This window comes from Cydia splendana, chromosome 24 (genome assembly GCF_910591565.1).
Source record: "Cydia splendana chromosome 24, ilCydSple1.2, whole genome shotgun sequence".
Classification (NCBI taxonomy): Eukaryota; Metazoa; Arthropoda; class Insecta; order Lepidoptera; family Tortricidae; genus Cydia; species Cydia splendana.
In genome coordinates this window covers 112,597-139,044 of record NC_085983.1, presented here as the reverse complement: position 1 = coordinate 139,044, position 26,448 = coordinate 112,597, and the positions used below count along the sequence as shown (strand labels likewise).

Below are 26,448 nucleotides of genomic sequence, written 5' to 3'. Positions count from 1 at the left end.
CAGGCAAATCGTTTATCATGATGATAAATAATGTAGGACCCAAGGTGCTACCCTGGCTTACTCCGGAGCGTGTGTAGTAAGGCACTGTTTGGCATCCAGCTATCTGGACAAACTGACTACGGTTGCATAAATAGTTGGAGAGGAACCTCAAGAGCTTTGGTGTATACATAAATGACGTCCAAGACATAGGGCTAAAAGGTAAATTGACTTTATACGCCGATGATACCAGTCTTTTTTACTATGGACATGACATGGAACATATAATGATAGAAGTGCAAAGGGATTTAGATCTTCTCAATACATGGCTTCAACATAACTTGCTTACCATGAACGTTGCAAAAACAAATTATGTAATTTTTACTGCGAAAAATAAAATATCAATAATTACACCCCTCCTTCACTAAACAATGAACTTATAGATAATAAAACAGACGAAAAATATCTTGGCTTAATAATCGACAGTCAATTAACATGGAGGCCACATATTGAGAAGATAAAATCAAAACTCACCTCCCTAACTGGTGCAGTCCGCTCTATTGCGCGGTGTCTCCCACAAAAGGTAAAATACTTAATATACAATTCCTTAATCAAGCCACATATTGATTACTTAATCGAAGTATGGGGGACAGCAGCCAAAACCAATCTATCCAAAATACAAATAGCCCAAAATAAACTGATAAAAGCCCTGTTTAACTATAATTCCCGAACCCCTACTAAAAAAATTTACAAAACTCTTAAAATTATGAATATTACCCAGTCATTTATCTACTATACATGCTTACTGGTCCGTAAAATACTCCAAAAAGACATACACTCACAGATAAATTTCACAAAAAAACACACAGTACAAAAAATTAAATTACGAAATGCGGATCATTTAATACTGCAGACCCCGCGGACAAATTATGGAAAAAAAACCATCATCTATGAAGGGGCGCAAATATACAACAAGCTACCGAGAGATATCAAAGAGTCTAAAACTATAACTACATTCAAAAAACATCTAAAATTCCATATATTCAATAATCTACAATCTGTAAAATAATAATAAGCTAATAAATTGTTATACTAAGTATAATAATTAAATTAGTTAAAATAAAAATTACAAATAAAATAAATTACTTAGATATTAATAAATTGGAAAAATAGAACCAATAATAATAATCCATTGATTAATCGATAAATAATTATACAATTTAATATAAAAATCTCCTTATAATTAGTGTGGTAAATAGAGATAATAATAGATGAATAAAAATGAAAAAATAAAAATCATAAAACTTTTAATAAAATTATAAACAGCAAATAAAATCAAAACGGAATAATAACTAAAAAGACTATAATATTACCTTTTAACTCAAATATTTTACCACATCTGTAGTGTGCACAGCTATGCCGCATCCATCCATGCCGCGTTACATTATAACTCGTGAACATTCGTACTAGTTTCGTTATCTACGCTGCAACGCATCTGAACAGGACGGTCGAAGTAACTTGTTCTCTAAGCCGCTGGTAATTAATACATGTTACAAACGATTTCTACCCACTTTACCATGCATTACAAAAATTATAGTATGTATAAAATATTGTTTACATTTAAATTAATTAGTGCACGCTAGCCTAAAAAAAGTGTTGTTTTATAAGTGTATCTCATGTAAGTGAATTTTGTAAATTCTTAATGAGATAATAAATGCCTTAAACCATTTATTATATCGAAACATTTTCGCGCTCGCTTCGCTCGCGTTTTCAATCACTTTCTAAGGTATGGCTACTGTAGCAGCATTACTCTGTTGCAACGTTACTGCTGCAGCACTGTCAATTTTCGTGATAAAATTATATGAATGATTTCCATACTAAAAGTAAAAATGTACAACTGTCTATCAAATTGCGTTTTTATATCGAAAAATTTTAAATGGGAAGCAGATTTCTATTTTATTTACTATAACGTTGATTATTGCAGTAGCGAGATCATCAACGGTGGTTTTGTTATTATACAATTCGTTCCAGTCTACGCTGTGTACGGCTCGCGCGAAGGCGAGTCTGGAAGCAGCTGTGTAGTCGCGGACACGGCGGGTACGCGCAGGCGCCGGTGCTGACATGCGCTTGCGCTCAATCACGGCGCGGACCTTCGAGCAACACCGGCTTCCGACACATCGGAAGGGAGGGGCCCAAGCGATATCTCACCGTACAAATCTTTCTGCCATTTTTCGCGGGAGGAAAGGTGCACACAGTCGCACTTCTCACACACTTACATACAAAATCCAATCTTTAATGACGACACAAATACATAGAAAATGACACACGTCAAAGACAAATCTTGCAAACCTCGATCTCTTTTTGTGTACGGACGAGTGACAAGTGTCACAACACGCACACTAATACAATTTCGTTGAAGTATGTTATTGTATTCTGAGAGATGAGAAGTCGGATTTGTCGCTCAACCGATCCGCAATTTGTACTGAGCGAGCAAAATCGATAAATCCAACAATTACATGAGACTAAAATATAATAATTGTGTTTGAATGTAATTAAACGTATGATATGTAAAAAAAATATTACATGTGAAATGTAACACTTTCTTTTTGTAAATTTGATGTCCCCGACCTCTTTTTATAACAAAAAACCGCGCGCGTCTGGACTCGGTCTAGTGAAAAATCCAAGTGCAACTAGTTTTAGTACCCGCGCTAGATTAGATTTATATACTAGTGGCTCTGTGAGCTGTAGACCTCGCGAGCAGAGCTTAAAACTGAATAAATGTATGGTTCCGTTGTTTAGAAGAATTTAGAGAATCTAATTTGACCATAAAAACTTAACTATCAATTGCTTACAAAATTACATTACATTACATACGAAACAATATTTGGCTAACAGGCCAATTCAAACTTACACTGATATCAGAAAGACATCTAACTGATGTCATTTAGTTATCGTGCATTTCACTCGTTCTTGTCCGTACATGTATTGGCGCAAGCGAGACGCACGATGACTACTAAATAACATGATAAAAATATCATCCCGATATCAGTGTACGGTCGATGCCCCTTAAGTATCCACGTCGCCATACTAATTGTATAGAAAAGTGGATAGAGTTAGACCAAGAAAAGTCTGCAGAGATTTTGACAGCACACGCAGTGCCAATGTTATTTGTGCCAGTGTCAAAATCTCTGCAGACTTTTCTTGGTCTAACTCTACTTATGTTAGGAAACCAACATTACCTTTGAATTAGCCTGTAAACTGCAACTAAGAAGCTTCATGCGCGAGTGTGGCCCATAATTTCCGAAATCATTTTTTCTTCGAGGCAATTACTCCGTTCTCATATTTTGCGTTGCCCATAATTTCCCGAAATCATTCATTCTCCGTAGCAATTACTCCGTTCCCATATTTTCCCAATGGTTTTTTTCCGCAATCGCCTATTTTTAATATTTTTAAATTAATCTTTTCCTTATAATTTTCGTTCTTTTAAATATCTAGGATAATATTTTCTTGTTACTGTATGTTAATAGTGTAGTAATTGTATTTGTTACTTGTAGGTATTTCACATACAACAAATATTAAAAACACTAAAAATAAAACATAATCTAAAAAAATACAAGTAAAAAACCAAACGGCATCAGCCAATAACTCTAACCTACCTATCTCTGGGAGCAGATTCGTTTTTAGGGTCATCAAAAAAAAATAACCCTAACCTACCTATCTCTGGGAGCAGTTTCGTTTTTAGGGTCATCAAAAAAAATAACCCTAACCTACCTATCTCTGGGAGCAGTTTCTTTTTTAGGGTCATTAAAAAAAACCCTAACCTACCTATTTAAAAAAAACCTGGTTATTTTTACCACTAGCATTTAAAAAAAGAGAAAATATGGAGATAGAGAATATTTAGTTAGTGAAAAAAAAAACCTACTGGTTATTTTAACTACTGGGATTAAAAAGAAAAGGGAATAAATTGAAAAAGGGAAAATTTAGTTTATGAAAAAATGTCCACGAAAAATAAAATAAAGCGAAGAATTTCCACTGGGAAAAAATGAGAACGGAGTAATTGCCTCGAAGAAAAAATGATTTGCGGAAATTATGGGCCATTTTAGCGAGGCAATCCAAATTAAAAGGCTCTAGGATAATGTTAGTTAGACATTGAGCCCGGGAAAGCGCAACGTACGAGCAACCTACAGCTAGTTCCCTGAGCCCAAGGTCGACCACTACCCTAGGCAATGTTAACCCCTGCGATTTATGGATGGTGACCGCCTATGCTAGAACGTAAGTGGAAATTGACTCCTGGAACAGCCATGTCCTTGAACTTAAACCGCTAAAAAAATGTTCAAACAAAAACTCAAACTAATACGCTTACCTCGCGCTTCGCGCTCGCTTGATCAATCAGCAATACGCCTCCTATACGGTTCGCCTTTGTACTTCTTACTAATTGTATGTTATTTTTGATATGTCTTTTTGTACAATAAAGAGTTTACTACTACTACTACTACTACTACTACAATACGATGTTTAAGTGCAAAAAATAAATAAAAAAAATTGCATTTACGGGGGATCGAACCGGGTACCTATCCCATATCCTTGCTTGTAAGCGTCTTTCCAACTGCGCTATGATACCATTTAGATGAGCTGACGAAATTTGGTTACTTATTCTCGAGTAAGAATTTAAATATCTAATCTAAAGAGAATAGAGTGTAAAAATTTAAATATCTAATTTAAAGAGAATAGAGTGTATAGGGCACGTGCATGAACTATAGGGGGCAGCACAGGAGCCGTCAGATCTTTGGCGCGAAGCGTAGATGTGTAGTTTATGATTCCGATGTAGCCCACGAGATGGCAGAACCTACTATGCACAAGGAAACGTACTTACGAGAACGGTAGATGGTAGCACTTGCTTTGGCAATGTACATGTGCACATATGTTTCCGATTCATGCCACAAGATGGCAGGCCCTCCAACGCGCACGGTCCCTATAGGGGGCGTGCGTGAACTATAGGGGGCAGCATAGGAGCCGTCATATTTTTGGCGTGAGGCGTAAATGTGACGTTTATGCTTCCGATGTAGCCCACAAGATGACAGAACCAGGCGTGTCTCACTCCGCGATTTCGTCGCTTTGCTACAGGTAGCTAAAAGTACATTCGTTCGGCCCGAATTTTGGGGTTTGCCATAAGCCGCTGGTGGCGCTGTCGCCACCTAGCGGCCATATCTGTGCTGATCGTAACAGACGCGTTTTGTTAGAGAGTGAGTCTTCTGTACTTAGTACTATTATTTATTCTGTGACAGAACCTACTATGCATAAGGAAACGTACCTACAAGAACGGTAGATGGTAGAACTTGTTTTGGCAATGTACATGTTTCCGATTCAGGCCACAAGATGGCAGACCCTCCAACGCGGACGGTCCCTATATGTAGTAGAGGGTTATTGTCATACTAAATTTTGTAGTCACAGTAAATTTACTGCCATCTTTCGATACAGGATTAAAATGAAAATGAAAAAAAAAAAATCAATAAATGTATATATGTATGGCTTGGTATGGCTAAAAGGTTTTTTTATTTTTAGAACGCCATATGATTTTGTCCCATGTTCTTTTACTGATATGAGTAAAAATTGTTAAATATAAAATGGTGTCGCCATCTAGACGAGCATAGGCCAAAGGTATGGCGCCGTATATTCAAGAATTAATTTTCTTTAAAGCGCAAAAAGCCATCATCTCTTGCAAAAAATAAACGAATACGCTTAGCCCGCGCTTGATAAATAAAAAATACGATTTTTTTCATTTTTTCAAAATAAAAAACAACAATTGATACGAAATTTAAGTATAAAAAAATACAGAAAGTTATGAAGCAGCATACAATTACTGGGGATGGAACCAGGGACCTCCCTATGCAAACAAAAAAGCGAACGTTTGCTAAATGCGCCATGATAGTTCTTACTAAAGCTGACGAAATTTAGCTACTCATACTCAAGTAAAAACTAAATATCTAAATACCGCCGAAACCAGCGATACAAATTTTCTGAATTTTTGGCCATTTAATCTATAAACATATATCAAAAAGAAAAAACTCTTATGATATCGATACGACTATTTGTTTAGGCGACAGGTATCACGACTCCGCCATTTTTAAAAATTTCCAAAAACCGGATTGACAAAAAAATTTTATTTAGTCATAGAATCTGGTCACAAAATTTCATGAGAATCGGTTAAGAATTGCGACCTGTAGAGGAGAACATCCGGAAATACAAAACTAAATATCTAAATACCGCCTAAACCAGCGATAATTTTTTTCTGCATTTTTTGCTATTAACTCTGTAAACATGTCTCAAAAAGAAAAAACTCTTATGATATCGATGCGACTATTTGTTTAGGAGCCAGGTTTCGCGACTCCGCCATTTTTAAAAATTTCCAAAAACCGGATTGACATAAAAATTTTATTTAGTCATAAAATTCGGTCACAAAATTTCACGAGATTTAGTCATAAAATTCGGTCACAAAATTTCACGAGAATCGGTTAAGAATTGCGACCTGTAGAGGAGAACATCCGGACATACGAAAGCAAAATGCCCGAGTCAAAACGTAGACCTTCGCTTCGCTTCGGTCAATTATATTATTAAACGAGAAAATCGAAGTTTAGTTATCTGCCTCATTATGGCTGGAATCCGCAGGAGTGATGAGATTAGATTACGAAATTACGATTTTTTTTTTTGTTTCGCAGTAGGCCATGTGATTGACGTGACGTGTGATGTGTCAATGTGGTTTGTTTACTGTATGTGCCACAAAGGTGCCACCTACGCAGAGCTTTGCCTAATATTCCCTATTGTATAAGCACCGCTCCCTTTGTGCAAGTAGAGTTAAAACCACGTAGGTTTAATACTACATAATTATATCGAATTATGAGCCTAAAATGGTTTCAATGAGTTGTGTTGAAAAAAAAAAAAAAATGTACAAAACAGCCATATGTAGCCAAGCCTTAAACGAGACCTTAATTGACCGCAATAAATTATTTATTACCTCAATTTGACAATTAACAAAACGTAATAAAGGGAACTAATTTAAACGTTAAATTACTCAGTGTTACCGGTAGATGGCAATAGTCAATAAATGCAGCTTAAGATAAATGGCGCTGTTAAAATTTTCCTCAGAATCATGTGGTGATTTCGCAATTACAGTGGCTAGGTTAGGTTTTGAGTTAGGTTATGAGTTAGGTTAGGTTTTGAGTTAGGTTAGGTTTTGAGTTAGGTTAGGTTTTGAGTTAGGCTAGGTTTTGAGTTAGGTTAGGTTTTGAGTTAGGTTAGGTTTTGAGTTAGGTTAGGTTTTGAGTTAGGTTAGGTTTTGAGTTAGGTTAGGATTTGAGTTAGGTTAGGTTAGGTTAGGTTGGGGCGCTAGGTCGGGTAACCTCCACGAGGGTCTGGGCCATTCCAATTTCTGTTAATCCTTGCGGATTTGCAGTCAAGGGAATGGTTTATGGCTGGTGCGCCCTGGGGGCAACGGTAAGTGATCTCCTGCGTGGGATTGCTTACCGGTGCTGCCAATAACCCGACACCCGGGGTTTAGCCCGGGGGGGGGGGGGGGGGGGGGGTGTTCTTGGAGTGTCTCTGTGATCTCCTAGGCTATACCGGACAGGGCTACCCATACCGGGTAGGCGAAGAGTGAGCGACACTATCAAGAGCAGGACGGGTTTGCCCGCTTTCAGTGTAGAAACCGGGTGGACAGGCTCCGGCCACCGTCCCAAACTCGTTATCCCAAATGATAAGGTGTTGTTGTCATGTCTAGCAGCCTTTGATGGGACCGAGGGCCTTGCCTTGGTCGGCCGGGTCAAGAGGAGATAACCTCAATAAAAAACCACAATCCCTCGCATGGCGGTTCACCGTGCGGGGGTGCTCTCTTTAGAGCGGCTGGGGTGTGCATCAGCCATTAGTGGCCAACCTGTGACACCGCCCGACCTCACAGAGTATATAGGGCCACAGCTTGGGTACGGGGATCTCTGCCCCTGTGGAAATTTAGTCTCCCCTACTCGTGGGAATTGAATGGATAATCTAAATAAAAACAACACAAAAACAACAAATCTTGAAGATATGGTGGGTGCTTCTGGCACCGAAAATGAGAGGGACGGCGTCGTTTCAGAACTTAACACGACGCCAGCACAGCTACGGCTGCGGGGCTGCCGAGTGTCGCTACGTCCAGACGAAGCGATGGACTTAAATGCAAATAGCAGGGATCGGAGCCCATACGAAAAAGGAGAGGGATCAGGGACCAAATCAAATATGGCTGACAGTCAGAGGGAAATCAGGACTGAACGGTCAGAGAGGATGCGCCGACTGTCTGATGCGACGGACTCCGACGACCTTCCAGAAGTTATCTTTATAGATAAGGCTGGCGAGAAATCGGGGGAAAAACAGCTGGCCCAAAAACGGTACCATACTGGATCGGATGAGGATACGTGGCTGGGGACCTTGCCAAAAGTCAATACAGCACGTAGAGGCGGGAAAAACGGAAAGGGCAAGACTCGCGGAGCGTGCACGGGTATTTCCAAGGCCAAGCCCCTTGGGGCATACGTGGGAATCGCCAAGACCAAAACTTTGTTGAAAAGAAGGCTCGAAATGGATACTAATGGAAAAGATACCGGAAATGCGTCCCAATCTCGCGGGCCAGCCTCCTGCTGGATGAAGGACCAAACATCCGAACAGGTCATATCTGATGAGGAGCTGGAAATGGAGTACAGCCTGGTGCCGGAAGGCCCTCAGTCTCCGGCTGCTGACGGAGACGAGGCGGATGTGGACCGCAAGGCAGCCAAGAGGGTGCTGGCAGAAATCAGCAAATGTATGAATTTAAAAGGTACAATCCGCGGCCGCATTAACAAGGCGTGCCGCGAGATAGTAACGGCCATGGATAACATGGACTCAAGAGAGGAAAATGAAGAGGTCCATGTCCTTCGGGCGAATAACAAAAGACTGAAGGAAGAGCTAGCTCATGCCACGACTGAGATGAAAGCGCTTAGAAAGGCCTTCTCCGAACGGAATAAGAAGGATACTCCAGCAGACAGTGCAAGGCCTAACCAGATTCTGGGGTCGGTAACGGATGCCTTGTCTGGGTTTAGGGAGGAGCTAGAGGCGAGTCTATTCAAGTCGATTGGGGATATGGTTAATGCCCGCTTAGACGACATAAAGAGCCGCCTCCCTCCGGCGCCGATCGTCCGCCCGCCACTGGCGGCGGACCGAAGAAAGGCATCTGAGGCTGCCGATGCGACGGTTTCTCCAACAGCCCCCGTGGTTGATTTGCCGGATGATCCCTGGACCCCGTTGCCTGCCCCTGCCCCTGTTCCTGCCGCAAGGCCCAGGAAAACGGCAGATAAATCTGTAGCATCGTCGGGGTCAACGCTAATGCCCCCTGCCAGAGCTGCACCAGGGACCAAATTGCCGCGGAAGAAACAAGCGGCTACCAAGCAGGTACCCCGGGTGGCACCTCCCCTTCCTGCGGAAAGGTCGACAAAACCCACCCCCGCTCCCCGAGCGAAGAGGGTCCCTCAGACGGTGCCGCCCCCATCACCGACGACTGCTGCTCCGACGTGGACGGAAGTAGTAGGCCGTAAGGCAAAGAGGAAAGCTAAAAAACCAACAGCTGCAGCAGGCCAACCGGCTGTTAAACCAAAGCCGAAGCCACGTAAACTGGTGGCTCCATCAACGGCGGGCATAGTAGTGGCTCTCAAACCAGAATCTGAGGCTACATATGCGGGAATCCTAACCAAGGTGACGACCTCGTTTGGTCTAGCCGAGGTGGGGATAGACCACGTCAAAGTTAGAAAAACGGCCGATGGGGCGCGTATCATCGAGGTTTCTGGTACCGACAATGGCAGGGCGGCCGATATCCTGCGCGAGAAATTGGAGGGCCTTATTGGCTACGACGCGAGGGTGTACCGGCCAACTAAAATGGCTGGCTTGAGGATATCAGGACTCATGGAATCTGCAACCACGGAGGCAGTAGCCGAGGCAATAACAGCGAAGGGTGGTTGTAGACTTGACGAAGTGAAGGTCGGTGCAATCCGTACCGGATTGAATGGGGCAGGATCGACCCTCATTAAATGCCCGGTGACAGCCGCCAAAAAGATAGTAGAGGGAGGGCGTTTGCTTGTGGGGTGGTCGAGTGCACAAGTACAGATCCTAGATCCAGCACCGTTCCGCTGTTATAAGTGCATGGGGACGGGACACACTCGCGCTACTTGCCCCTCACAAATAGACAGAGGCAACACGTGCTTCCGGTGCAGCAAGCCGGGACATAAGGCGTCCGGCTGTACCGAGGCGCCATTCTGCGCGGTATGTCATCAGGCCAAAAAACCAGCCGGACACTACATGGGAGGCCAAGCGTGCTGCCCCCCACCGACTAAGGGTAGACAAGACCCCATCCGGCCCCAGGGGCCTGATCAGAGATCCGCCCATGGGGCTGACGAGGGACAAGACATGGATGTGTAATGTTGCCACGCCCTTACGAACTCCTACAGACCAACTTGAACAACTGCGCCCGTGCCCAAGACCTGCTTATGCAGGTAATAGCAGAGTGGGGCATTGGCGCGGCTGTGGCAGCGGAACCATATTGTGTTCCTCCTCAGCCCAACTGGGTAGGAGCAACTGATCGGAAAGTGGCCATAATGGTACCGGCTATCGGGGACTATCCTCCCCTGATCGCCGTTCATAAAGGTCCAGGAATTGCGGCAGCCAAATGGGGAAATATTATAATAATCGGCACTTATTTTTCTCCCAATAGGCCACTATGGCAATTCGAGGGTTACTTAGACGATCTGGGGGGGCTGATAAGGAGGTTAGCGCCAACCCCGGTACTCGTAATGGGAGATCTCAATGCTAAAAGCGCAGCCTGGGGTTCCCCTGTTACAGACGTGAGGGGCGAAACCCTTAGGGATTGGGTGCTAGCGATGGGGCTTGTGGTTTCAAACCAAGGTCACGCTTACACATGTGTGCGACACCAGGGAGGGTCCATTGTGGACGTCACTCTTGCAACCCCTGTTATCGCCAATCGAATTGAGGACTGGCGTGTACTAGAGAATGTGGAGACCCTCTCCGATCACGTCTACATCAGGATGAGGATTTCTCCATCTCCAGCGGCTCCACCACAGGGTCTACCGCATACAGCGGGTAGGCGTCGTCCCAATGGCCGCTTCCCTAGGTGGTCCTTGGCTAGCCTAGATAAAGAGGTGATTGAGGAGGCTGCATTGATACAGGCTTGGTGCGCTCCCCCGCCAGTAGACCTCGGGGTTGAAGAACGGGCAGCCTGCTTCCGTACTTCGCTCACCACGGTGTGCGATGCTGGCATGTCGAGGGCAAAGAAACCAACTGGCAAAAAACAGGTCTACTGGTGGTCGGAGGAAATTGCGGCCCTCAGAGTAACCGCCAATGCTGCACGCCGTAAATTCATAAGGTGCAGGCGCCGACAACACACAGCGGCAGAGGAAGAGATACTCCGGGAGGCCCTAGTAGCTGCAAAAGGGGCATTGAGAACGGCCATAGCCAAACGGAAGGATGAGGCCCGAGAGGAATTCCTGAGAACCTTAGACAGGGACCCATGGGGGCGACCCTATAAAATTGTGAGGAACAAAATGAAACATGCTCCACCCATGGATTCCTTAGAGCCGGAACTACTAAGAAGAGTTGTTGAGGGCCTCTTCCCGGTGGCACCGGACTTTACGCCTCCCGTCATGGCTCTCCCAGTGGAACAACCGGAGGGCCTCCCGGATGTCCCTTTAATCTCGGACGTGGAAATCATGGGAGCAGTGTTCAGAATGAGAGCCGGCAAAAAGGCTCCTGGGCCGGATGGTGTGTCAGGGAGAGTCCTCTCCCTGGCATTGAAACACCTCGGAGTCCGACTTCGCGGGCTATTCGATGACTGCCTCAAAGAGGGAATTTTCCCTCGTTGCTGGAAGGAGGGTAGGCTGTGCCTGCTGCGAAAGGAGGGTCGTCCAGCTGACTCTCCTTCGGGATACCGCCCCATCGTCCTCCTAGATGAAACTGGAAAGATGTTGGAGCGCATCATAGCAAAGCGTATCACTAAGCATCTCGAGGACACGGGCCCAAACATTAGTGAACGGCAATTTGGGTTCCGCGAGGGGCGGTCTACAATAGACGCAGTAGGCACGTTGAAGAAATTCAGCGATCTGGCAGCAGAGAAAAAGGAGGGAGCAATAGCAGTGTCTCTAGACATTGCCAATGCATTTGGCTCTCTCCCTTACGGAGTTATAAAAGAGGCGCTCCGGTACCACGGCGTCCCTCTCTATCTAAGGACGATCGTGGAGCACTACCTTACTGATAGGGTAGTGCTCTATGAATCGGGAGGCGACCGCTTTGAAAGACGGATGGAATGTGGTGTTCCACAGGGGTCGGTTCTGGGGCCCCTGCTCTGGAACATCGGATTCGACTGGGCAATACGAGGAGAGCAGCTTCCCCGCATGGTCACCATTTGTTATGCCGATGACACAATGGTGGCCGTGAGGGGAAAGCAGTTCCAGGAAACCTTGAGGAGAGCCGCTGTCGCAACCGAACTCACGGTGGGACGCATCAACCTCCTAGGGCTTGCTGTGTCCCTCAATAAAACTGACGCCGTGGTCTTCAAAAGAAGAGGCTGGAAACTGCGGCCCAACGATGTGATCCCAGTAGGGGGTGAGGCGGTCCCCCTGAGGGCCCACATCAAATACTTGGGCCTAGTCTTGGATAGCAAGTGGGAGTTCGAGGAACATTTTGCCAACCTGGTTCCTCGGCTCGTTGGTGCCGCCTCGGCGCTGAGCCGTCTATTGCCCAATGTAGGAGGCCCCCAAGCTCCATGCCGACGCCTATATGCGAACGTCGTTCGCAGCATGGCACTATACGGGGCACCTATATGGGCCGGGAGGCTTAACAGCAAAACGAGGGCCCTCCTCCGAAGGCCGCAGAGAGTGATTGCGCAACGCATCATAAGAGGGTACAAGACAATAGGGCACGCAGCCGCTTGCGCCCTCGCCGGCACCATACCGTGGGAGCTTGACGCCCGACTCCTGGCCGAGAGGTACAACCAGCGGACGGAGTTACGCATCGCCGATGAGCGTCTGGCTCCCAGGGAGTTGGAGGCTCGGCTTGATGCGGAAAAGAAGAGAGCGAGGGATCGTTGGAAAAGCCAGCTGGAGGACGAGCCCTATGGTACGTATACCATAGCGGCGCTCCTCACATCTTTTGACAGCTGGCTAGACCGAAAAAGTGGTACTCTTACGTATAGACAAGTGCAGGTAATGACTGGACACGGCTGCTTCGGTCATTACCTGTACACAATAAGGAGGGAACCTTCGCCGGTTTGTCACCATTGCGGGTACGATGATGACACTGCTTATCACACGATGGTGGAATGCCCAACCTGGGCTCCTGAGAGATGGGAGCTGGAAATGGCCCTGAACGTGGATGATCTCTCGCTGCACAATATAGTAGCAAGAATCCTAGTCAGCGAGAGATCCTGGGCGGCGTTCCATAACTTTTCCGAAAAAGTAATGAGAAAGAAGGAAGAAGCGGAGCGGGCGCGCGAGGACAGAACCGATGCGCATCCGCTACGACAAAGACGGAGGGGAGTCAGGCGGCGGCAATTCGTCAATGCCTTGATTCCCCAGTAGAGCTGCGGGCTGGGGACCCGTAAATAAAGCTCTACACGCTCGAGGAGGGGTTGTAGCGTTACACAATCCCTCCTCCTCCAATCTGAGGGTGCCCCCGGTGAAGCCGGGGCGGCCGAGGGAGCATCGTGGTAGAATATTAGTGACCTCACGGTGCTCCCCTATAACGGCAGAGAGGGTAACGCCGCAGGGGTTTTAGTGGGTATTCTCCTCCCCTCCCTCTGATTAGCAGAGGGAGTTACGGGAGGAGCGAGTCCCACATACCACCCCCACAATGGGCCTCTCCAGCCCGGGGTGGATGCATAAATGCATTTCCCCTGCGTCAAAAAAAAAAAAAAAAAAAAAGGTTAGGTTAGGTTAGGTTAGGTTAGGTTCAAATCTCAACCACTGCCTACGAGCTCAGGACCTTTTGCTCCAGAGCATGGCGCAGTGGCTGGCACATGTGGCTATCGTCTCCGAGCCCTACTTTATCCCCCAAAGAGACTTTTGGGCTGGGGACCAGGATGGTACGGTTGCGATAGTCACGCAAACAGCTGCTGGCTCACCACCTTTTGAAAAGGTAGAGAAAGGAAAGGGTTTCGTGGCTGGGCTCCTCGGCGGCATCACAGTAGTCGGTGTCTATTTTTCGCCCAATAGAAGCCTGGCTGAATTTGAATCCTTTTTGGCAGATGTGGGGATGGTTATTGGTCGAAGCCACCCACGCCCCGTGCTTGTTGCCGGCGATCTAAACGCCAAATCCGTGGCGTGGGGATCGCCGTCAACGGACACTCGTGGACGCGAACTGGAGGAATGGGCAATCGCAACAGGGCTGGCTGTGCTTAACCAGGGGTCGGTTGACACGTGCGTGCGACAACACGGTGGCTCCATCGTGGACGTGACGTTCGCCAACGCTGCCCTAGTGAGACGTGTCCAAGATTGGCAAGTGCTCGAAAATGTGGAGACTTTGTCGGACCACAGGTATGTCCAATACAAGGTCTCCGCGCTCCCAGATGCACCAAGTGGGCCGATTAGTCAGTCGCTGCCTGGTGATGGACCACGATGGGCGTTAAAACGCCTGGACAGAGATGCGCTCGTTCTTGCCGCTGAAGTTCAGGCATGGAACCCGGTCCGAAGAGATCCAATAGACGTGGACGTAGAGGCGCAGTGGTTTGGCGAGGCCATGATAAACATCTGTGATGCAGCTATGCCACGGTCTAAGCCCTTCCCTCCTAAACGACAAGTCTATTGGTGGTCTGTGGAGCTCGAACAGCTTCGTAAGTCCTGCGTCGTGGCGAGGCGTCTATACAGCCATCAGCGAAGGAGAAGGCTCAGAGATACAGTCCGGGAGACAGAACTGTATGTACTCTACAAAGAGCGTAAAAAAGCCCTTCAGCTTGCAATAAAACAGGCGAAGGAAGCCGCTCACCATGAAATGTTAGAGACGCTAAATAATGACCCGTGGGGGCGACCATATAAAATGGTCCGAAGCAAACTCCGCTCCTGGTCTCCTCCCCTAACGCGAAGTCTCGAGCCGGAGTTACTACGAGACGTGGTGGAAGCACTTTTTCCGACCTGCGATAACTTTGTACCCCCCGCAATGGCATCACCATCCGCAGCGAGAAATGAAGAGGAAGAAGTACCCGATGTTTCTGAAGGTGAGCTCGGAGCAGCTGTGCTAAGGCTGAAGGCAAAAAATACAGCCCCGGGCCCGGACGGCATACCCGGTCGAGCCTGGGTTTTGGCCCTGGGCCCACTCGAACCGCGTATGAGAGCGCTCTTCAGCGCATGCCTGGCACAGGGGCGGTTTCCTCGGCCGTGGAAGTCGGGGAAACTCGTCCTACTGCGAAAGGAGGGGCGACCAGCAGGCTCGCCCTCGGCCTATAGACCCATAGTGCTGATGGACGAGGCCAGCAAGCTGTTTGAGCGCGTGGTGGCTGCTCGACTCGTGCGGCACCTCGTCGGAGTGGGTCCGGACCTCAGTGACCACCAGTTCGGATTCCGCCAGGGCAGGTCCACCATTGACGCTATTGCGCAGGTGAGGACCCTGGCGGACAGAGCAGTGTCCCGGGGTGAGGTGGTGTTGGCGGTGTCTTTGGACATCGCAAACGCGTTCAACTCCTTACCCTGGGCCACTATCAAGGAGGCACTACGGCGCCATGCTGTGCCTGAGTACCTGCGGAAGACGGTAGAGGATTACTTCTCCGATAGAGCCGTCAGGTACCCAGCACTCGGCGAGTGGAAGGAGAAGGAGCTGTCGTGCGGTGTTCCACAGGGGTCGGTCTTGGGACCCCTCCTGTGGAACATCGGATATGACTGGGTGCTACGGGGGGGCAACCTGCCGGGGGTCAGCGTGGTATGCTACGCTGACGACACCCTGGTGATGACCCGTGGCAGCACCTTCAAGGAGGCGTCGATCCGGGCCACGGCTGGAGTGGCGTCAGTCGTCGCTCGAATCAGGAGGTTGGGGCTAGAGGTGGCCCTGAACAAGTCCGAGGCCGTGTGCTTCCACGGGCCCCGGAAGGGCCCTCCGGTGGGTTCCAGCCTAGCTGTGGGGGGAGCGGCCATCGCTGTCAAACCGAAAATGCGGTACCTAGGTGTAGTCCTCGACAGCCGATGGACGTTCCGGGAGCATTTCAAAGCCCTTGCTCCCAAACTAATTGGGGCAGCGTCGGCGCTCGGTCGGCTCTTGCCTAACGTTGGTGGGCCAAACATGGGCTGTCGGAGGCTGTACGCGGGAGTGGTGCGGTCGATGGCTCTATATGGGGCGCCTATCTGGGCCGACTGCCTGAATGCCGAAAACCAAGCCCAATTGCGGAGGCCGCAGCGGGTCATGGCAGTCAGGATGGCGAGGGCATACCGCACTGTCTCCCACGGTGCAGCCTGCGTGCTGGCGGGGACTCCACCCTGGCACCTAGACGCTGAGGTTCTGGCCGATGTTTATTGGCGTGTCGCCGAGGCGCGGGCCAGGGGAATCCAACCACTTCTGGAGGAGGTAAGGCAGTGGAGGCTTGACTCCTGCCTACTGCTCCTTCAGAAGTGGAAGGAGAGTTTGGAGGCGCCGAGCGCGGGCCACTGGACCATCGGAGCCATCCGGCCCGTTTTGGAGAGGTGGGTCGGACGAAAGGAGGGGTTCCTCTCCTTCCACCTCACACAGATCCTCTCGGGGCATGGCTGCTTCGGGAGGTACCTGTCTAGGAGGGCAGGACGGGAACCGACGGCAGAATGCCACGAGTGTGGCGACGCCGAAGATACGGCGCTACACACGCTGACGGTGTGTCCCGCGTGGACTGAGCAGCGGGCCGCACTCGTGGCCGTAGTCGGAAATGACCTCTCCCTGCCAGCCGTAGTGGAAGCCATGGTGGGCGGCGGGAGATCGTGGAAGGCGGTAGCCTCCTTCTGCGAGGTTGTGATGACGCAGAAGGAGGCAGCCGAGCGCGGTAGGGAGGAAGATCCGGCCTCCCAGCCAATGCGCCGCAAGCGCGTGGGGCGGCGGCGGTTGGCTTACGACCGCCGACTGCCCCCATAGGGGTGCCAGTGGGCGGCAGGCTCGGGGACGCCTGTCGCCTACACAATGGTCCCTGCGTGGATGGGTGCATCATAGGACGCATCCACTGATGAGGACAGAGAGGACTACACAACTCTCTTGAGCCGGGTCCGGAGTCCGGACGGCCGCTGGCGAGGTCGCGGAAGCTTGCTTTGGCGTCCCTGGGGCCTCGCCCTATAGCGTGGAGGCGGCAAACAGAGGGGTTTTTAGTGGGTACACCATGGGTAGGGAGTCCCACATAACCACCGGGGCTCGTTCCCACGCTTCGGTGGTATGCGTAACGCTAGGTTAGGTTTTTTTTTTTTAAAGATACTTTGTTATTATGGGAGAATGGCCCTCGCTATCAATACGGGCGACCATTGCCCCTGCGGCTATAATTCTGATATTTCTATTAATCTTATGTGTGGGCGCCGGGGCTCAACTAATTTGAGACCCGGCATCGCATTACCTTTAATCTTGAATATAATGTCCCCGCAAAGGATACGGGCGACATTATTTCAAGTTTATTTTAAATGAATTATTTTTATAATTAGAACTATGGTTTTTAAGTTTTATCTATAATTTATTAATCTTTATAAATTGTTTAAACTGTTATATTTGTACTATGATTTAATAGTTAACTTTAAGTATTATTGAATTTCTTTAAACTGTTTATAATTTTATTTATGAATTTATTGAACGATTCTATAGATGTTTCCTTAGTTATTATACTATTGATGTCATAAGGATCTATATTAATATTTTGGCATATTATTTCGTGCTCAATACGGGCTCGGTCATAATACGGGCACTGTGTTAATAGATGGTCAATAGTTTGACAGGTAGTATTGTCACAGGGGCATCGGTTGTCATCTGCTATCTTGAAGCGGTGTAGGTATGTTTTATGATAGCCATGCCCCGTGAGTATTTGAGTCAACTGAAAACTGACTGACAAAGAGCCACGCAGCTTTCTGATTGTTTCGATGCTAGGTAAGTACTTTTTCATGTGTCTGCCAGTCGTGCTGTCCTCATACCATTTGCTGTGCATCTCGAAAATGTATTTCTTATGGTTGATTTTGTGATACGACAGCGGGAAAAGATCGTAATCTGGTGACTTATGTAATGCTGCTGCAGCTTTGGCCGCCATGTCAGCCCTTTCGTTCCCGATCAGGCCAACATGCGCCTTAATCCAGCAGAATTGTATCGCTGTTTTCCCAGACTCCCTGATATTATATAATAACTTATGAATTCTGTTCACAATGCTGTTTGTACTGCTACGATTAGAGATTTCCATCAGTGCAGCTTTGGAGTCCGAGAAAACAGCGACCTTTGGTAATTCTTGTTGAATGCACTCTCTACAAGCACTTTCTACTGCTAAGCACTCGGCCTGGAATACAGTGCAGCTGCTGTGTAACTTGAGTTTCTTCATTAAACTCCTACCGTCAGGGTAGTCAATCACAACAGCCGCACCGACCAACCCGTCGTGCCTACTTCCGTCAGTGAAGACCCTGTGCATTTCATTATCTTCATAGTATAGGTCAAGTTGTTCCTGATTAAAAACTTCTTTGAAGGTAATATCTATTCTATCCGCGGGATGTAGCAATTCGGTAACGGAGACCCTTTTATCGTACTTTATATCGTTTGGCAAGTACTCAGTTATCTGTGTACGCTTCACCTTTTCCGTCGAGGCAACCTCTTGGACTTTTAGGTGAAGGGGTGTCAACCCGGCCAGTGCAATAGATGCTACAGTCGGTAATGTCCTGAAACCATGAACCATCTTTATTGCGAAACCACGCTGGAGGCTAAGTAATGAACCAATGACCTTTTTGTACTTTACAGCGGGGTGCCATATCTCTGCCGCATAGGTAACTATCGGTTCAATTACCTGCCTGTAGATGGTGTTCACATTTCCAGCGTGAATCCCCCAAGTTGGCTTAATATAGATACAGAGCTTCTTGTATATGGACTGCGCCTTTTTGATGATATATTCACTGTGGTCAACAAAAGTTAGGTGTTCATCTATTATCACGCCTAGTAGTTTAAATTTAGTGTCAAATTTTATGTTTATACCATTCATTTGGACCTTTGCAGCCTTGGCCTTGGGGGTTGGTGTAAGCATTTTAGTTTTCTGGGGTCCAAAAGCTAATTTGTTATCAATGCCCCATTTATATACTCCTTCGAGCACTGAATTGGCGTTACGCTCTAACTGCATGAGGTCTTCCCCAGTACATATAAGCAACACATCGTCAGCGTAGCTGTTATTTCTCGAATAAGGGAGCCGAAAACGGAGACAAATTAAACACCGGCTGATCACATTGACAAATTATATTCGACTGCTTTCGGCGGGTACGCAGCGCGCCGTCATATCTTAGATTACCCACATAACATCCCTCCACCAGTATTTCTAAAGTTACAAACTTAAAATTACAAAGTTTAAAAGAATTGTTTATAGTCAACATTCTTCCTTAACCGTTTACCAATAGGCTCAGTAGCCTCTGGTTCGACAGGAGGCACAGTTATGTCGCCAGAATTGGTCCCGGAGCCAGCATCCTCATACTCCAAAGAGTGGTCAGCATCTGTCTCTTGGTCGACTTGGTCTGGCTGGTCCTCTAGTCTGCCAATATCTGGTAATTGATCAGTTGCAGGTGCTGTCTGTATCATCTCTGTGACTGCTGGATGCTCATTTAAGATGAGGGATACTTGGAAGTCATCCGCCACTGAGTCGGCTGTCGATGAAGGCTGTGACAATCGTGCTAACTCGGCCACTCTTGGCTGGACCGTCGCAGGGGCCGCCACTGCACTGTAGTCCGACACATGTTCCTCCTCCCCCTTATATTTCAAAATTTGATTTGTGTGTTTTTTTACACTTCGGTTAAGGTTTAATAATTGTACTATATATACTGAAGATCCAAGTTTTTTTAATATTTGACCCCTAACTAACCGTCTATTTTGATTAATATAAACTTGCACTAACACTTGTTCACCGATTGCGAAATTCACTTTGCGAGAACCACGGTATTGTTCACTCTGTTGACATTGTTTTTCTTTGACAAGTACGTCGAGTGGTGCGCTGCATGATGCAACCTTTTGTGGTACTATCAAGTCCAACCTACTTCTTAATTTCCGCCCAAATAATAATTCAGAAGGGGATCTGTCTGTAGTGCTGTGTTTGGAATTCCTGTAATGGAATAAAAATTCTTGAATTTTTACATTTAAATCTTTCCCGCTGCTGCCCGACATTATTATCGCCTTAATAGCCCGCTTTATTATTTTAACATAGCTCTCGGCTTGCCCGTTACTAGCCGGGTTATAACTGGGTGATGTAATATGTTGTATTCCATTACGAGTGCAAAACTCCTTAAATTCTTTGGATGTGAAATAGGATCCATTATCACTGCAAATAACGTTAAATATTCCAAATCTTGCCATTACTTCACATAGCCGTTCTATAATTACGCGAGTACTATAATTATTAGACACCTCAAAACATTCCACCCATTTTGAAAACGCGTCTACGATAACTAAGAAAGTTCTACTGTTGATGGGCCCCAATAAGTCAACGTGAACCCGATACCAGCTGTGCGGCGGGAACGGCCACGGCGTGAGCGGCGCGCGCGCCGGCGCTGGCCGTAGCGCTGCACACACGCGGCAGGACGCGACCCAGTCCTCGATATCCTGTGATAGACGCGGCCACCAAAACCTATCGCGGGCTTGTGCTTTCATTTTATGCACACCTAAATGGCCCTTATGTAACTCTTCAATTATTTTTAACCGCATAGATTGGGGTATGATTACTTTATGACCTTTCAGAATAAGGTCGTTTTCGACAGCTAACTCACTACGATTATCATAATACGCCTTTAGCAATACATCTTGAACTTTATTAGGCCACCCATTTAAAATAAAATGGATCACCTTTGAAAGTGTGCCGTCCGATTGCGTACCTATTTTTAAGTCGTTTAATGATAAAAAACTGTCGCCCTCATGAACAAAGTTTACATAATTACCGTTGGTAGATAGGTCATCAATGTGCAAAACCGGTTCCTCGCTGGGCGCTCGGCTCAAGAAATCAGCTGAATTACGCGAACTTGACACATATTCAATCTTATAGTTATACGCTGATAAGAATATTGCGTACCTTTGTAGTCTGTTCGCCGAAACTTCAGGTATACCTTTCTCAGGATTAAATATAGACAAAAGTGGCTTGTGGTCTGTCCTTAAAGTAAATGGAATGTTCCGCCCATATAAGTATTGATGATACTTGCGGATTCCGAACAAGATAGCACTTGCCTCTTTTTCTATCTGACTATACCTTTTTTCGGCAGCAGACAACGATCGCGAAGCATATGAAACCGGTTTTTCTACCCCTTCTACCATTAACGATAAAATAGCGCCCAAGCCGAAAGGCGATGCATCTACTGTCAAAAATAAATCGGCATCCGGATTAAAATGTGCTAAATTTTTATCCAGTGATAATTCTTTTTTTATCTTATTAACTGCATCGGCATGTTCCTGTTTCCAAATCCATGGTACATGTTTTTGTAACAATTCGTGAAGCGGACTAAGAATACTGGAAGCATTTTCCACGAAATTCCTATAATAATTCACGAGCCCTAAAAATGATTGTAGCTCTGACACGTTACTGGGGCTTTTAGCTTCTAATATAGCCTTCACTTTTTCTGGTGACTTGTGAATACCGTGCTTATCTATAATGTACCCTAAATACGATACAGAGTTTTGGAAAAAGGAACATTTTTCTTTTTGTAACACCAGCCCGGCCGCTTCTAATCTGCGAAACACCTCATGCAGTCTTTTTACATGTTCACTTTTGTTTTTCCCCGTTACCAGGATGTCGTCCAAATAAACAAGAACCCCATCTAAACCTGCCAACAAGGTTTCCATGGTTCTTTGAAAAATGGCCGGCGCCGACGCCAAGCCAAACACTAGGCGCGTATACATGAATAGTCCTTTCCCATACAACCATTTCCAGTCGCCGTTACGACGCGGTGTTGACACATCTTGTGTCGACACCATCTGTTTCGGTCACAATTCCAGTCGCAGAGTCGTCGCCGTGTCGACACAGTTACCAGAAATGGGGAAGGGTCGACACATGACACAAAGTGACATAAAGTGTGGTCGCCGTGTGCACACATTGTTTCGGGTTTGCGACTACTTTATGCCAAAATCATTCGTTCATTCGTTCATTTTGTTCCTGTCAAATGGAAACTGTCAGATGGAAAAATACTTAAATAAAAATAAGTGACATTAATACGCCATCTCTTAAACGGATTACAAGACGTAATTATATATTGTTTGCATTTATATTACAATATGACTTAAATTATTATGGGGAATTAAACTGCTCGAGTGATTTGATAAACTAAGTGTAATATAATCAACGCGCCACCACATTGTTTTAGTTTAGCCGGAAATGAAATTGTTTACTTCTCAGTGCCTGTGTTCATAACTATATTATTTGAAGCATTTTTAGTACTTCGATGCGTATACTATACTTAAATAACAGAAATAACGCTTTACATACTACGAAACTTGTTAATTATGATGTATAAATATGGTTCAAGGCTGAGAAATATTGCAGTCACAAATGTTTCGACTTTGTGTCGACTCTGTGTTGACACATGACACGCGCTGTCAAAAGTAATAACAAAGTTACTGGTATGTTACTGGATTTGCAAAATGGCTCCTTGTGTTGATTTGTTTTCAGATATTCTCAAAGTGTAAAAATGCCGTGGTCAGAGATGGGCATTAATCGATTAACTGTTTATTCGACTAATTAATGGAATAAAAAAAGTTAATTCTCAAATTTTAATCGCGATTAGTTTAGTCGACCTAACATAGATTGAAATTGAATTAATCTGAATATTAATCGAATAAATTATCGATTAAATCTCGATTGAAAGTTGACAGGGGGCCATTTTTGTACGTAAAAATAATAGAAATGTCTTGCATGCAGATGGTAGCAAAACACTTTGTCATAAAAGTCGAGATGGGTGTCGATATATAGGTTTTAGGGAGTGCCGATTTCGAAAATAATGAAAATAATGGCCATGCACTGTGTCATAAAAGTCGTCATGGGTGTCGTTTTATACGTTTTAGGGGGCCCCAATTTTGAAAAAGATGACCATTTTGGAATCCAAAATGGCGGCCATGCACTTTGCCATAAAAGTCGTCATGGGTGTCGTTTTATAGGTTTTAGGGGGCGCAGATTTCGAAAATGATAACCATTTTGGATTCCAAGATGGCGGCCATGCACTATGTCATAAAAGTCGTCATGGATGTCGTTTTATAGGTTTTAGGGGGCCCCGATTTAGAAAATGATAACCATTTTGAAATCCAAAATGGCGGCCATGCACTATGTCATAAAAGTCGTCATGGGTGTCGTTTTATAGGTTTTGGGGGGCGCAGATTTAGAAAATGATAACCATTTTGTATTCCAAAATGGCGGCCATGCACTATGTCATAAAAGTCGTCATGGGTGTCGTTTTATAGGTTTTAGGGGGCGCAGATTTCGAAAATGATGACCATTTTGGATTCCAAGATGGCGGCCAGGCACTATGTCATAAAAGTCGTCATGATTGTCGTTTTATAGGTTTTAGGGGGCCCCGCTTTCGAAAATGATGACCATTTTGGAATCCAAAATGGCGGCCATGCACTGTCATAAAAGTCGTCATGGGTGTCGTTTTATAGGTTTTGGGGGGCGCAGATTTCGAAAATGATGACTATTTTGGATTCCACTTTTATGACAAAATACGTAGCCGCCATCTTGGATTATAAAATGATCATCGTTTTCGAATTCTGCACTCCCTAAAACCTATAAATCGACATCCGTGACGACGCAAGTTATCTTTATTTTCAGATCTAACAAATTGCTACAGAATACAAAGGACAAAAAAGAAGCGAGGAGGTAATGAAACATGCAAAAATACAGATGATTCCTCGACGCAATTGGGTGATTCTTAAATTGTGTCCAGATTTTTTTTGTCATAAAAGTTTATATTTTTCACATATTACTAAATCTATGGCAAAAGTTATAATATTTAAACCAACCATTATAAACGCGTATCTTTGGCGCGCTCACTTTATTAACGTCTAGGTCACGTTACGCTGGACTGCGCGACAGCCGTGTCCGCCCGCGCTCGCGCGGTGACAATTGCACTGTACTGTTACCAGTTGCCGACTCGCACTGTATAATACCCACTTTTAAAATAAATAAGTCACTTTGTTTTGATTTAGATTATAAGTATTTTATGTTATTCGTGCACTTTGTAAATAATGTACATAATGTTTGTTTGTATTTCTCTGATGTAAGTGAATTATAATTCTTTTGGAGAAATAAATTCTTAAACCATAAACCATAAACCATATTGCAATGGATTCCATCGCATGTAGGTATAAGTGGCAATGAGACAGCTGATGCATTAGCAAAACAGGCATGCAGCGATGGCATTGAATTTCAGTTGAAACATTATATGGGGGCAATAATGACTGTTTACATTTAGTCAAATTAAAGTGTCGCGAATTGTGGAAGGAATATTTCGACGAGAGATCTAGGGACAAAGGTATTTGGTATAAGACAATACAGCCACAACCCTTTAATTCTCCTTGGATTGATAATAGTGTGTTGTGTAGGCAGGATCTAGTTTTATTATTGAGATTGCGCTCTGGACACATTCCATTGAATAAGTTCGCCTACCTCATGCGTAAAGTGAATTCGGAATTATGCACCTTATGTAATCGCGTCGAGGATGTGTATCATATTTTAATGGAGTGTGTCCGAAATGAGCGACTTAGAAGACAGATATTTCATGACAATGACAGTTCCATTGGGTTATGTAATACCTACCTTTCGAACCCCATGTCTGAGGTTGTTGAAAAGGTACTAAATATTGTTAAGTGCGGTCTGAGGGACAGAAATGTGTGATGTAATTAAACTAGATGTAGCTATTTACTTTCTTTTAACTTTGTTAATTAAGTCTGTTTTTGTATGGGGTGACATATTCGTTCAATCGAAAAAGCCCCTTAATAAAGGAAAAAAAAAAAAAGTTCCGTGACATTTCGACCTTGTAATTTTTTAAGTAAATGTTTTTGTTTATCTATGAGGATCTCACTAGAATAGTATAATCAAGGTATGTTTATATTTGATGAATGAAATAGTAACGCAAAAAAAATATATATTTGTGTCTTATATTCCTGCCGAAGACTTTTATTTTACCTTTTCCTTCTACACAAGTTTGGCCAAGTAATAAGAATTTAGGGCACTCAATTTTATTTTCACTTCTACAACAGTAAAGCTACGAGGCCATGTTTTGGTATCGTTTTCGTATAAATTCGCAGTACCAAATTTAGTTAAGGTATCACATTGACACCATTCCGAAGTAAAAACATATAAACTTATTAAAATACTTTCTTTTAAACTCCTCTTCACGCTTAAACTGCTGAACAGTTTTAATTTAAATTTGGTACACATATATTTTGAGTCCCGAGACAGGATATAATAAGTTATCTCAAAAATCACCCTTTAAAGGTGTGAAATGAGGTGTAGGGGGGAATTCAGAATTGACTTCTTGAAGTTAATACTGTTTAAGTTTAGGTTTGAAGTCATGTTTTTTCATCATTTTTAACTAAATCAAAGATGTAGACCATCCCAAATTTCATATAAATCGGTTCAGCGGTTATTGATTTCCCGTACAAATTTCCACGCCACTTTTCACACCTTCAAAAGATGATTTTGGTTATAAGATCTATCCTATGTCCTGTTCCGGGACGCAAACTATTTCTATACCAAATTTCAACGAAATCGGTTCAGCGGTTAAGCGTCAAGAAGAGTTTCAAAAAAACCGGCCAAGTGCGAGTCGGACTCGCGTATTAAGGGTTCCGTACATTAAGTCCGACTCGCGCTTGACTGCACATTTCTAATAGGTTTTCCTGTCATCTATAGGTAAAGAACTATTTTGTGTATTCAGACGGACATACATACAGACGCACGAGTGATCCTATAAGGGTTCCGTTTTTTCCTTTTGAGGTACGGAACCCTAAAAAGATTTATTTTTATTTTGTGGAATGGTGTCAATGTGATATCTTAAATGGATTCAGCAGCCCAGATTTATACGAAAACGATACCAAACACGGCCTAGCACCTTCACTGATATAGATATATCAAGATAAAATTGAGAGCCTTAAATAAACTTTCAAGAGCGGATATCTCAAAAACTATTCAACATATCGAAAAAATTGACGGAATAAACTTGTAACAAATTAAATTACCTTTCATTTTGTATAAGTGGCCATGTCGCTGAGATGCATAGTTTAGATATA

The 26,448-nt window shown here is 45.0% G+C and overlaps 1 long non-coding RNA gene across 1 annotated transcript in view; it reads left to right on the top strand.

The window, feature by feature from the left end:
• The first annotated feature begins 7,153 nt into the window (after positions 1-7,153).
• LOC134802302 (uncharacterized) overlaps positions 7,154-26,448 on the top strand; it is a 51,520-nt gene continuing 32,225 nt past the window's right edge. The window contains exon 1 of the long non-coding RNA XR_010145834.1: positions 7,154-7,313. This is a non-coding gene — a long non-coding RNA (uncharacterized LOC134802302). The remainder of the gene's footprint in view (positions 7,314-26,448) is intronic.